Source organism: Mobula birostris, chromosome 9 (genome assembly GCF_030028105.1).
Source record: "Mobula birostris isolate sMobBir1 chromosome 9, sMobBir1.hap1, whole genome shotgun sequence".
Taxonomy (NCBI): Eukaryota; Metazoa; Chordata; class Chondrichthyes; order Myliobatiformes; family Myliobatidae; genus Mobula; species Mobula birostris.
Genome location: NC_092378.1, coordinates 125,735,413 through 125,749,716, shown reverse-complemented (window position 1 = coordinate 125,749,716; position 14,304 = coordinate 125,735,413).

Here is a 14,304-nt window from a genome sequence, read left to right as displayed (position 1 = left end):
ATCTAGTAAAACTCTGTGGGGATGTGGAAACAGAGGTAAGGGAGAAGTGGAGAGGAGAGAAGTGGGAGTAAAAGAGTGACCAGAGAGCATCTGGATGCATGGAGAAGGAGTAGCTATAGCCCCAGCATGTATTAGGCAGATCCTGCTAAAGTCATATCACAGGGTGATGCATCGGGGAAAACAGAATATGATCACAACCCTCCAGCACTCTTGGTGGTGGCCATGGATGGGCAGGGACATAGAGAAATTTTGTCAGATATGTATCATTTGTGCCCAATTTAACCCTGGTGGGGATAAAAAGGTGTGGCTAGAAAACCAACCACAACTGAGGTAAAACATTCAGAAAGACGTCATGGGGCATCTGCTAAAAAGCAGGGGGGAAACTACTGTCTGGTAATCACTTCAGCCAGTGGGTAGGGGTTTTCCTGAGAGATGGTACTGCCAGCTCAGTGGCACAGCTTTTAGCTCTGGAAATCTTCTAGACTCGAATCGGGGAGGATATTTCACAGGGAAAGTGATGAAGGAAATGTGCAAGCTGCTAGGGATTCGAAAACTATTAAGACCATGAGATATAGGAGCAGAATTAGGCTATTCGAGCATGGCTGATCCAATTTTCCTCTCAGCCCCAATCTCCTACCTTCTCCCCATATCCCTTCATGCCCTGATCAATCAAGAATCTATCAACCTCTGCCATAAATATACATAAACATTTGGCCTCCACAGCTGCCTGTGGCAGAGAATTCCACAGATTCACTAATCTCTGGCTAAAGAAGTTCCTCATCTCAGTTCTAAAAGAACGCCCCTCCATTCTGAGGCTGTATTCTCTGGCCTTGGGTTCACCTACCACAGGAAGCATCCTCTCCACATCCACTCTATCAAGACCTTTCGCCGTTTGATAGACTTCAATTAGGTCACCCCTCATTCTTCAGAATTCCAGTGAATATAGGCCCAGCCATCAAACACTCTTCATACGACAAGCCATTCAACCCTGGAATAATTTTCGTGAACATCTTTTGAACCCTCTCCTGTTTTAGCACATCGTTTCTAAGAGAAGTGGCCCAAAACTGCTCACAATACTCCAAGTGAGGCTTCACCAGTGCTTTATCAAGTCTCAACATTACATCCTTGTTTTTATATTCTAGTATTTAAATGAATGCTAACATTGCATTCACCTTCCTCACCACAGACTCAACCTACAAATTAACCTTTAGGGAATCCTGCATAAGGACTCCCAAGTCCCTTTGCACCTCCGTTTTTTGAATTTTCTCTCCATTTAGAAAATAGTCAACCCTTTCATTTCTTCTACCAAAGTGCACTTCCTGACATTGTATTCCATCTGCTCTTTCTCCGCCCATGCTCCTAGTCTAAGTCCTTCTGTAGCCTCTCTACCTGCCCCTCCACCTACCTTCATATTGTCTGTAAACTTTGCGACAAAGCCATCAATTCCATCGTCCAAATCACTGACATACCACATAAAAAGAACCAGTCCCTACACAGTCCCCTGTGGAACACCACTAGTCACCAGCAGCCAGCCAGAAAAGGTTCCCTTTACTCCCACACTTCTCCTCCTGTCAATTAGCCGCTGCTTTATCCAGGCTAGAACCTTTCCTTTAATACCGTGGGCTCGTAGCTTGTTAAGCAGCCTCATGTGCAGCACCTTGTCAAGGGCCTTTTGAAAATCCAAGTACACAACATCAACCAATTCTCCTTTGTCTGACCTGCTTGTTATTTCTTCAAAGAATTCCAACAGATTTGTCAGGCAAGATTTTCCCTTTAGGAAACCATGCCGACTACAGCCTATTTTATGTATTTGAAAAAACTTTTGGTATCTTCTTTAATATTATTGGCTAGCTTACTTTTGTATTTCATCTTTACCTCCTTTTTTTGTAATTTATTTTTTATTGAATTTCATCATCAAACAAACATTTCCATAAGATGTATTTCTGATACTGTACTTATATATCATATACTCATATTTGTCACAAATCTCCACATAATATTTTACTGAGGTATACACTTATTGAAAGGAGAGGAAAGAAAGAACAATCAAAAGAAGAAAACTATGTACAAAGTAGGGAGTGACTTTTTTTACAACAGATTCATTGACTTGTGAGAATAAAATCAGGCCTATGAGGTGTTATGTAGTTAAACCATTTTTTCCAGTATGAATAAAATTGTTCCAACTTATGATTACCTTCTTAATGATTTTTTTAGTTGCCTTCTGTTGCTGATTAGAGAGAGCCAGAGGGAGAGAAGTTAATCCTCCCACAAACAGGAGACTGTCATCGTAACGGAGCTACCTGAAAAGACAGTGTTCACTTCTAGGTAGGATAGGACCACAGGAGGTGCTTCTCGTAAATGACACGTGTTTGTGTACAGACCTGCTGAGGCAGCCACTGGACTCCAGGTAAACTGTATTACTCACCTTCTTGTCGACTCCACAGACAGAACAAAGGATCAAGTCTGCCCATTAACAGTGTCATTACTGAGAATCTAGGTGAATATCAGACTCCTGTGACACATTTGACCACACCTGATTTTTTTAGGCATCCGTTAGTCTTGTGAGACCATGGATTTGCACCTTGGAAGGCACAGGCCTGGGCTGCGTCTCCCCTCTCCACGCCACCAATATTGTCCAAGGGAAGGGCACTAAGGCCGATACAGCTTGACACCGGTGTCGTTGCAGAGCAATGTGTGGTTAAATGCCTTGCTCGAGGACACAGCACACTGCCTCAGCTGAGGCTCGAACTAGCGACCTTCAGATCACTAGACCGATGCCTTAACCACTTGGCCACATGCCAACACATTTTTGTTGCACCACTTAATCAGATCCACACCTGATGGAAGTAGATCAACAGATGAAAGAGAATAGAAATGCAAATGCGAAGACAGAGAGAGAGAGCTGTCAGCGAACCATAAAGTTTAAGTATAATGGTAACCAGGTATTGAAAGCTGGTTCTTGAAGGTAGATGATTAGTTGTATACGTCAGAATAGAAAAATATTGGGAAAACTGGATGGGAAAGGATCGAGTTAAGGCAAGTTCCGCAATAAACAAGGCAAACCAAGAAAGAGAGAAGAAATTGCACACAGTGCTGGGAAGTGAACACAAATGAGCTGAGACTTTCAGCAGTTGGGCCAACGATCGAAAGGTCAGTATGGGAGAAGCTGCCATCAGGGGCAAGGTCCTTGCAGCTATTCAAATAGAGATCACCACAAACCCTCCAGCAGATCAATCAAAAAGATTAGTCGTCGAGGTTACTCTGATAATCTTCTGTCATGGCATGGCATGGCATGAACCTGAAACAAAGTTCCCTTGCTGTGACCCTCCACACAGAGTAACTACTGACAGCCACTACTGATAGTTTTAATTGTCAGAGATTGAAGGGGGGAAGAGGATATACTGTATCATATTTCTGAAATGTTTTATTGCCATCTCTGCTCAGTCTTGTAGATAGCCAACTAGGGATGCTGGATAGTGCAGACGTAGCTACACATAGGTTAGCAATTGGGGAAGGGGTCCAGAGTGAAGATCATTTTTGCTGCACCACGTAATCAGATCCACCTTAAATTTTCGTCTTCGTAGGACAGATTTTTCTCCAAGAGTCAAGAGGAGGGTATGCTAGGGAGTGTTCTGGAGTTATGTGAATATAGCAGATACTAGTTCAAACAAGAACCAGTCTTCAGTTGTTATTGTAAATATAATTAAGTCAGGAAGCATGCAATTTCTCTTCAGTTTTTTTTGCAAATTGCAAGCAGTAAATTAAAGTTAAAAGCTCAGGCTGACCCACAAACTAAGGCTATGTCCACACTACGCCAGATAATTTTGAAAATGAAGCTTTTTCTCTTTGTTTTGACTCCCTGTCCACACTAAAACGGCGTTTTCATCCCCCAAAAACAGAGATTTTCAGAAACAGTCTCCAGAGTGAATAAATCTGAAAACGCCTAATATCCGTTGCAGTGTGTACAGGGTAACCGGAGCTTTTTAAAACCGCTGTCATGACGTGCTGGAACAGATGGCGACAGCCCGGCATTTCATTGTCTCTTCTTCTTATTATTATTATTATTACTACTTTATTGTCGCCAAACAATTGATACTAGAACGTACAATCATCACAGCGATATTTGATTCTGCGCTTCGCAGAACCTAACAATTTCAGAACAGATAGCAATGAGACTGAAGCCAGAAGAGTTAGAAATGTACTCACCAAATACTTTGACCCATAGCTTACTGAACAAATAAGTATCCTCACTTTGCCCTGTTTTCTGTCCTTGCTTGTATGAAGGTGGTTTACCTATTCATGCAATAGCCTAATATAACATTGTATGGAAATACAAGATAACACTGATGCAGACATGGTTTATACATTTAACAACGTGCTTTAATAATGCAACAGAGTTAGTCAGTTTTTCAATGTTCCGTCGTCAGCTGGGTCATGCTGTCCATGAACTCCCTATCAGTTGCCTCCATACGCTCCAGTATTTGTTTTCTTTTGTTTTAAGTCCTCCTGCGCGAGAGCCAAGAGCAATTCCTTTTAAGTTTTTCTACTCTGTAACTGGACAAACGCGCACTAAGTATACCGTTTCCTCTTCGCTTGTTTTCTGCGTGTCCTGCGCATGCCCAGTAGAGGAGATTCGCCCAAATATCCGTGTTAGTGTGGACAGAGATATTTTGAAAAATGCTTAGTGTGTCCGCCTGTCGTTTTCATTCGAAACCGGTGTTTTCAAAACTATCCAGCGTAGTGTGGACGTAGCCTAAGAGATTCCATTTGCAAGACCCCACCATTAAATCAATAGGATTGTGCTAGCTGTCTTGCATCAAATGAGGCAACAAGGGCTAAGTTATTTGCACCATTGTGTCTGAGTTCAAGCTGGCAGACCAGACATGTTGTCACTTACCCTATCAGACATGGCCACAGGTATAGACAATCAGCAGTCTTTGTGTATTTACCATATTTGTGTACTCAGAGACAACCCTAATAACATTAGTTTTGGGTGCTTGGCTCTCAGATGTCAATTAGTTTTTCTCAAAGATGCTTGGACCTTCAGAGATGTCTTTTCAATTACAATGTGCTTCCATTATGTATCTCAAGGAACAATTTGTCAAGGGAACAGATGTGGAAGTTGTCCGAGACTACAAATACCTGGGAACTCACTTGGACAATAAACCGGACTACACTAAAAATACAGGGGCTCTGTACAAAAAGGGACAGATCTGACTGTACTTCCCGAGGCGGCTCCGGACATGCAACGCCTGCACTACTATGCTACAGATGTTCTACGACTCAGTGGTGGCTAGCATTCTATTCTATGCTGTGGTCTGCTGGGGCAGCAGGGTGAGAGGAGCTGACGCCAAGAAGATTGATAAGCTAACCAGTTAGCTTGTCTGGGGATGAACTGGATTCCCTGGTGGTTGTGTCTGAGAGGAGGATACTGCAGAAGCTACGAAGCATTGTGGACCATCCCTCTCACTCCCTCCATGACATACTGGGCAAACAGAGGAGTACTTTTAGTAACTGACTGATCCCACTGAGGTGCACCACTAGACATCATAGGAGATCCTTTCTCCTGAAGATTCTGCAACATCCTCCTCTCAGACACAACCACCAGGAAATGCAGTTCCACTCCCAGAACAGAACCAGCCTTCCTGACGAGCTTTTCAATCTTCTTGGCATCAGCTACTCTCACCCCGCTATCCCAGCAGACTATGGTGGCTATAAGACTCTAAACTCCTTCTCCTTAAGTATGAACGGCATGTATATGGTTTCATTGCACATCTGTATTTTGAACTATCATTTTTTTGAACATTTTGTATTCTTTTCCATATCTCAATGTTTACATTTTGTATTTTAAAGTATATATTTCTGACTGAGCAACCTTCAAGCAATAATTTCCTTTGGGATAAATAAAGTTTTATTTTATCTTAACCCAAAATATTGAAATAAATAATGTCATTGTAACTATTGAAATTTTATTGAACCAACCACTGTTACCTTTGATCTTAAGGCTATAAAAAGTGATTTTGGGTTTGTGAGCCTCTACAGAGAGAGTCTCCAGAATAATGCCAGCTTGTCGTGATGAACAAAGACTTTAATGTCATCAGCTTCAGTGTCTGTCATTGGTGACTTTGAACATATTCCCAACACTCTCCACTGGTTCTTCTGCACTGAGGGCCTTACAGTTCAATTTTACCAGATGAAATTTAGGAAGTGATCAGAACTATCCTGGGCTCCAAAATAGATGAGCACTGACTTTCCCACTTTGAATTCCATTTGTCAAATTTCTGCCCACTCAGTTCTTCAGGTAGTTTCTATGTTTCCTATTTATGAAGAAATCAGCAGATTTAGATGTCACATCATCACAGTCACAGGGCCTGATTTTGTAGGGAAATGCCCACAGTGCCATGATCATCAGCAAGTCGGAGATTTCCATACATGGTATATAAATGCTGAAGAGGCAACTTTGTGACTGCTGTTCATCCTGGTTCCACATTTACTCTTTGAAACTAAATCTATTCCCTCTCTTCCCCCCCCCCCCCATTTACTTTGGGAAATATATTTGAACTACAATGGCAGAGAATAGTCACAAGGGATTAAATGTTGGTATTTTTAGATCTTGAATTGTATTCATTTGAAAATTTACAGCTTAAGTGCTTTGCTTATTTTTTGGAATGATTTTTCATATGATTATTTTGATTAATTTTAAAGAGTTTTGAAAAATCAGAAACATTTGTGATTTGACAGATGGCTCAGCTGGAGTATGACTACATAAGACTGTCAAAAGTACCTTCAGTCGGTTCCTGTGACAGACAGTCTACCACTATTTCCTGCAAAGACAGGACAGCTCATCTCCAAATCTGAATGAATACACTACAGTTATCACCAGCTCCGTCACGACCTTTGTGGATGAGTGTGTGCCTTTGAGAACATACTGGATATACCCAAACCAAAAGCCGTGGATGAACCAGGAGATTTGTAGTCAGCAGAGGGCTAGATCTGTGGCATTCAAGACCTATGATGCAGAACCATACAGGAGGTCCAGGTACGACACACTGAAGGCTATTTTAACAGCAAAAGCAACAATTTCAATTGAAGTTAGAGATGGAATTGGATGCACGTCAGCTCTGGCAGGGTTTTCAAGCCATGACTTCCTACAAAGTAAAACCCAACATCATGAATGGAAGTGAGGCTTCACTCCCAGATGAGTTCAATGCCTTTTGCACTCGATTTGAAAGGGAGAATAAATTACACCTGTTCAAATCCCTGGAGCATCTGGTGAAACTGTGATCACTGTCTTGGAGGCCAATGTCAGAACATCTTTTAAGATGGTGAACCCTTGCAAGGTGCCAGGCCCCATTGGTGTACCCTGGTAGGGTACTGGAAACCTGTGCCAGCCAATTGCAGGGAATGTTCAAGGACATCATCAATCTCTCACTGCTGCAGTCAGAGGTTTCCACCTGATTCAAAAGGGTGACAATCATACCAGTGCCCAAAAAGAGGGTGAGTAACCTCAATGACTATCACCCAGTTGCACTCACATCTACTGTGATGAAGTGTTTTTAAGAGGTTGGTCATGGCCAGAATCAACTCCTGCTGAAGAAAGGATCTGGACCCACTGCAATTTGCCTAAAACAACAGTAGGTCTGCAGTGGATGCGCCTGGACAATAGCAATACCTGCGTTGGGCTGTTGTTTATTGATTAAAGCTCAGCATTAAACACCGCCATACCCTCACTTCTAATCACCAAGCTCCAAAACCGGGGCCTCTGTACCTCACTCTGGAACTGGATCCTTGATTTCCTCAGCAGCAGACCACTTTCGGTGCAGATCTCCTCGCTTACAATCAATACTGGCTCACTTCAAGGATGCATGCTTAGCTCATTGCTATATTCGCTCTACCCCCACAACTGTGCAGCTGGCCATCTATAAATATGCTGATGGCACAACTATAGCTGGCAGAATTTCAGATGACGACAAAGAGGACTACAGGAGTGTGATAGATCAGATGGTTGAGTGGTATCACAACAACTACTGATGTTGAGTGCAAGATATGATCAAGGACTTGATTGTGGACTTCAGGAAGGGGAAGTCAAAGGAACAAATGCCAGTCCTCAATGAGGAAAGGGGAAGCAGTTTCAAGTTCCTGTGTATCAACCTTTCTGAAGATCTTTCCTGGGCCCAACATATTGACACAATTATAAAGAAGACACGACAGTGGCTATTTTTCCTTCGGAGTTTGAGGAGACCAAGTTTGTCACCAAAGACTATCACAAATTTCTACATGTGTACCATGGAGAGCATTCTGACTGGTTATTGTCAGAGTAGACAAGAGAATCCTTAAACCCTCCTTAGGTTACAGACTGTCCTTCTGGGACTTGTTCTGTGATTAATCCAATGCAATTTGAAGATAGGCAGCATTAAAAAGATTATGATTTTTATGAATCATATTCCTCTGATGAATTATGGATTGTTCTAAAGACTCAATAATAGAAAAACTACAGAACATGTTTTAACGTTAATCTTCCTGCTAGAGAGAACAAGAAACAGAAAAAAAAATCAAAGTATTTTTAGTAGAGATAAAATTATTTCTTCCAAATTTATATTTTTATACTTTGGCAAAGCCAAAGCAAATCCATTGCTGTTATATGTTTTATGTTACTTGGTAACAGTATAATTTCTTGTTAGTTTAGCTATGAATTATACATTTATATCATGCGGCAAAATAGGAATAGGAACAGGAAACTCCATCATCTCCATCATTTAAAGATATGATAATAAATTCTTTTGTATCCATTTAATTCTCAAGCAGAGCCATCGAAACTTAAAACCGTAAATTCCTTGACCTTATCCTAAATGTTATAAAAAGTTGATGTAAATTAATATCTCACTGCTGCATGCAACCTTTGTGTGTTTTTGTATTTGTGAAGCAGTGCTTTCTTTTAAAGATATAACTAAGATTTTTAATGATATGCTTAAGATGTACTGTATGGTTTCCAATAAAACACTGATGTTAAAGGTTCGAGTGCTTGCATTAGATGTTCTCTTCAGTTCATCACTCTTTCAATTTATGTCAATCTGCTGAAGAGCAACATAGTAGAGGTCAAAGGGTGTAACACCTTTACTCCCCTCAAGCCTAATATGATCTTCATGCTGTTCACCTATTTACTAATGGGAGCCACTTTATTGAGGAAGCCTGAGAAAATAATTGGTAAAATGAAACCAGATCCAAGTTTTGCATCTACTTCATTCTACAGAAGTAAACGTTTGGCATTCTACTGAGTTACAGAAATGCAACTTGATCTTGTATGGTACAAAAGAAAGAGGCTGCATTATCCATATTGAGACACCACTAACCAAATTCATTGTAAAATGTTAAATCCAATTCTTTATTCAAACCCGTTTAAAATCCTAACAGCTAGTGAATATCTCTACGCTCATCTTAATTTCACAGCTACACCAAATAATTTATACTGGTAAATGACCGTTCAGCAGAACAGAAGTTAGAAAACAAATGTTTTAATTAGTGATATGGAGAGAGGGGGGAGGGGGGGAGGGGGGAGAGGTGGGGGAAGATAAAGGGAAAGCCCATGATAAAATAAACACCAGGATCAATGGTGAGTGCCTTATTCACTCTCTAAGATACTAGAAATAATCAGAAATATACCAATCCACAAAGGTGATTTATTAATGAAATAGCCAACAGAATCAGCTGACATATTTATAACTGCTTTCCTAAGACACTTCATCCTGGATGAATGCTTGTTAACCACAGGTAGAGGAGAACGAATGAGGGCACGAGAGCAGATAGTAAAATGATGGAGCAGAGAGTTGGAGTACAACGATTGCTAGAAATCTGAAATAAAAAGGAATTCGGGCAAAGTTCAGCCCATCAGAAAGTAGCAACAGAAAGAAAACTCCTGATATCATGACATCCACCAGTAACATCATTGACACAGACAGAAGTGTCAGATTCTTAAAGCTGACTGCGTATAGTGGAAAGGGTTTCATTAAAAGTGTCACTCTGTTCCAGTCACTTTACTCTAATGACCATTGGTTTTAGAAAGACAGTAGTGGCAGGTTACCCAACTCTTGAAATATGTTAGGCAAGTCAAAAACTGCCCTCAAGTCCACACAAATCCAACTGCATTTCAGAATACTAAACAAACATTAAAAGTTGACTAATAACCTGGAAGAACTGATCATTTTAAGACTCCTTATCCATGAGTCCACTCCCAGAACCTTCCTTGTAAACCAAATGGTAACTTACAAGGATCAGGCTGTTAGTCTTTGGGTAATTATCAAAGTCTAAGATGGCACAGAAATGGAAATCCTGGTTTTTAAACAAATACGGAGAATCCTACTCATACATCGTGTCACAATGTATTATAAAATTATGTTAATATAAGAATATAGAGTACACTCAGTGACTGCTTTATTAGGTACCGCTGCTCGTTAATGCAAATATCTGATCAGCCAATCACGTGGCAGCAACTGAATGCATAAAAGGATGCAGACATGATCAAATGTTCAGTTGTTGTTCAGACCAAACGTCATGTGATCCTGGAAGACTGTACGCCAGACAGGATGGTTTGCTATCTCAGAAACTGTCGATCTCCTAGGATTTTCAAGCACTACAGTCTAAAGTTTACAGATAGAATTCAACCCAGACAAGTGTTCATTTTGGTAGGTTAAATATGATGGCAGAATATAGTATTAACGGTAAGACTCTTGGCAGTGTGGAGGATCAAAGGGATCTTGGAGTCCCAGTCTATAGGACACTCAAAGCTGCTGTGCGGGTTGACCGTGTGGTTAAGAAGGCATATGGTGCATTGGCCTTCATCAACCATGGGATTGCGTTCAAGAGCCCAGAGGTAATGTTACAGCTATATAGGACACTGGACAGACCCCACTTGGAGTACTGTGCTCAGTTCTGGTCACCTCACTACAGGAAGGATCTGGAAACTATAGAAAAGGTGCAGATATTTACAAGGACGTTGCCTGGATTGGGGAACATACCCTACAAGAATAGGTTGAATGAACTTGGCCTTTTCTCCTTGAAGAGACAGAGGATGAGAGGTGACCTGATAGAGGTGTATAAGATGATGAGAGGCATTGATCGTGTGGATAGTCAGAGGCTTTTTCCCAGAGCTGAAATGGCTAACACGAGAGGGCACAGTTTTAAGGTGCTTGGAAATAGGTATAGAGGAGATGTCAGGGGTAATATTTTTGTTATTTTTTTTAACGCAACGGTTGGTGAGTGCGTGGAATGGGCTGTCAGCGACGGTGGTGGAGGCGGATACGATAGGGTCTTTTAAGAGACTCCTGGATAGGTACATGGAGCTTAGAAAAATAGAGGGCTATGGGTAACCCTTGGTAATTTCTAAAATATGTACATGTTCAGCACAGCATTATGGGTCAAAGGGACAGTATTGTGCTGTAGGTTTTCAATGTTTTTAAAATGGCGAGAAAATTTTTAAAAATCTGGTGAGTGGAGTTCTGTGGGTGAAAACACCTTGTTAATGAGAGAAGTCAAAGGAGGATGATCAGACTGGTTCGAGCTGACAAGAAGGTGACAGTAATTCAAATAACCACGTGTTACAGGAGGTACCTAATAAAAGGTGCCCGGGGTATTATTAGGAGCTATACTTTTTGGGTATTTATGTATGTTCACGTATTGTGTCTAACTGTGTCCTTTCTTACATCAACAATATTCCAAATTGCCGATGCTCAAATAAAACATTCTTGTTGACAGTTTAAATTACTGTTTCCAATACTTTAGAGAATGAAACTGTCAATTTACACAAAACTTTGATCGTGGCTTCTATAACTTAACATAACTATTTCTTACTACACAGTTCTGAACACATCCTAGGACATTTATCAGCATTAAAGTTAACGTAAATCTATTACCATTCACTGTGGGGGGGGGGGGGTCGCAATAATAGGATTTGCTAAATAAATATTTCTTCAACTTCATCCTTGCATATTTTGGAATTTTGTTGTTCCATTTTTGATTTTATCTTCAAGTCATCTGGTAATGTTCATTCCGTCTTTAATTTCTTGCCCTGCTTAACCACTTAATTGGCAATCTCTAGCCCAGCTAATTGTTTTTATATTCATTTATCACCATGCCAGGCGTGAAAATCCTGAATGATGAGTGCTAGTTAACCACTCTTGACATCCTCTTAGGAATCCATCTAAATACTGGCATTAATCCCTTTAAAAACTGTAATGTCACCTGCCGGGCCTAGCAGCTGGTAACCGGTGCCACTCACTCATGCCACTTTGGATCAGTGAGGAAATCAGCAGTCACTGCCCTACTCTATTTCCATACTAGTGACTGGGAGAAAGGTATCATAACTGTTACTAAAACTTCAATTAAAACAAAACAATGGCATATCAATGAACTCAATTGATGGGTTTTCTAAATATATAGAAACATAGAAACATAGAAAATAGGTGAAGGAGTAGGCCATTCGGCCCTTCGAGCCTGCACCGCCATTTATTATGATCATGGCTGATCATCCAACTCAGAACCCCGCCCCAGCCTTCCCTCCATACCCCCTGATCCCCGTAGCCACAAGGGCCATATCTAACTCCCTCTTAAATATAGCCAATGAACTGGCCTCAACTGTTTCCTGTGGCAGAGAATTCCACAGATTCACCACTCTCTGTGTGAAGAAGTTTTTCCTAATCTCGGTCCTAAAAGGCTTCCCCTTTATCCTCAAACTGTGACCCCTTGTTCTGGACTTCCCCAACATCGGGAACAATCTTCTTGCATCCAGCCTGTCCAATCCCTTTAGGATTTTATACGTTTCAATCAGATCCCCCCTCAATCTTCTAAATTCCAACGAGTACAAGCCCAGTTCATCCAGTCTTTCTTCATATGAAAGTCCTGCCATCCCAGGAATCAATCTGGTGAACCTTCTTTGTACTCCCTCTATGGCAAGGATGTCTTTCCTCAGATTAGGGGACCAAAACTGCACACAATACTCCAGGTGTGGTCTCACCAAGGCCTTGTACAACTGCAGTAGTACCTCCCTGCTCCTGTACTCGAATCCTCTCGCTATAAATGCCAGCATACCATTCGCCTTTTTCACCGCCTGCTGTACATGCATGCCCACTTTCAATGACTGGTGTATAATGACACCCAGGTCTCATTGCACATCCCCTTTTCCTAATCGGCCACCATTCAGATAATAATCTGTTTTCCTATTTTTGTCACCAAAGTGGATAACTTCACATTTATCCACATTAAATTGCATCTGCCATGAATTTGCCCACTCACCCAACCTATCCAAGTCACTCTGCATCCTCTTAGCATCCTCCTCACAGCTAACACTGCCACCCAGCTTCGTATCATCCGCAAACTTGGAGATGCTGCATTTAATTCCCTCATCCAAGTCATTAATATATATTGTAAACAACTGGGGTCACAGCACTGAGCCTTGCGGTACCCCACTAGTCACCGCCTGCCATTCTGAAAAGGTCCCATTTATTCCCACTCTTTGCTTCCTGTCTGCTAACCAATTCTCCATCCACATCAATACCTTACCCCCAATACCATGTGCTTTAAGTTTGCACACTAATCTCCTGTGTGGGACCTTGTCAAAAGCCTTTTGAAAATCCAAATATACCACATCCACTGGTTCTCCCCTATCCACTCTACTAGTTACATCCTCAAAAACTTCTATGAGATTCGTCAGACATGATTTTCCTTTCACAAATCCATGCTGACTTTGTCCGATGATTTCACCGCTTTCCAAATGTGCTGTTATCACATCTTTGATAACTGACTCCAGCAGTTTCCCCACCACCGACGTTACGCTAACCGGTCTATAATTCCCCGGTTTCTCTCTCCCTCCTTTGTTAAAAAGTGGAGTTACATTAGCCACCCTCCAATCCTCAGGAAGTAGTCCAGAATCTAACGAGTTTTGAAAAATTATCACTAATGCATCCACTATTTCTTGGGCTACTTCCTTAAGCACTCTGGCCCTGGGGATTTATCTGCCTTCAATCCCTTCAATTTACCTAACACCACTTCCCAACTAACATGTATTTCGCTCAATTCCTCCATCTCACTGGACCCACTGTCCCCTACTATTTCTGGAAGATTATTTATGTCCTCCTTAGCGAAGACAGAACCAAAGTAATTATTCAATTGGTCTGCCATGTCCTTGCTCCCCATAATCAATTCACCTTTTTCTGTCTGTAGGGGACCTACATTTGTCTTTACCAGTCTTTTCCTTTTTACATATCTATAAAAGCTTTTACAGTCAGTTTTTATGTTCCCTGCCAGTTTTCTCTC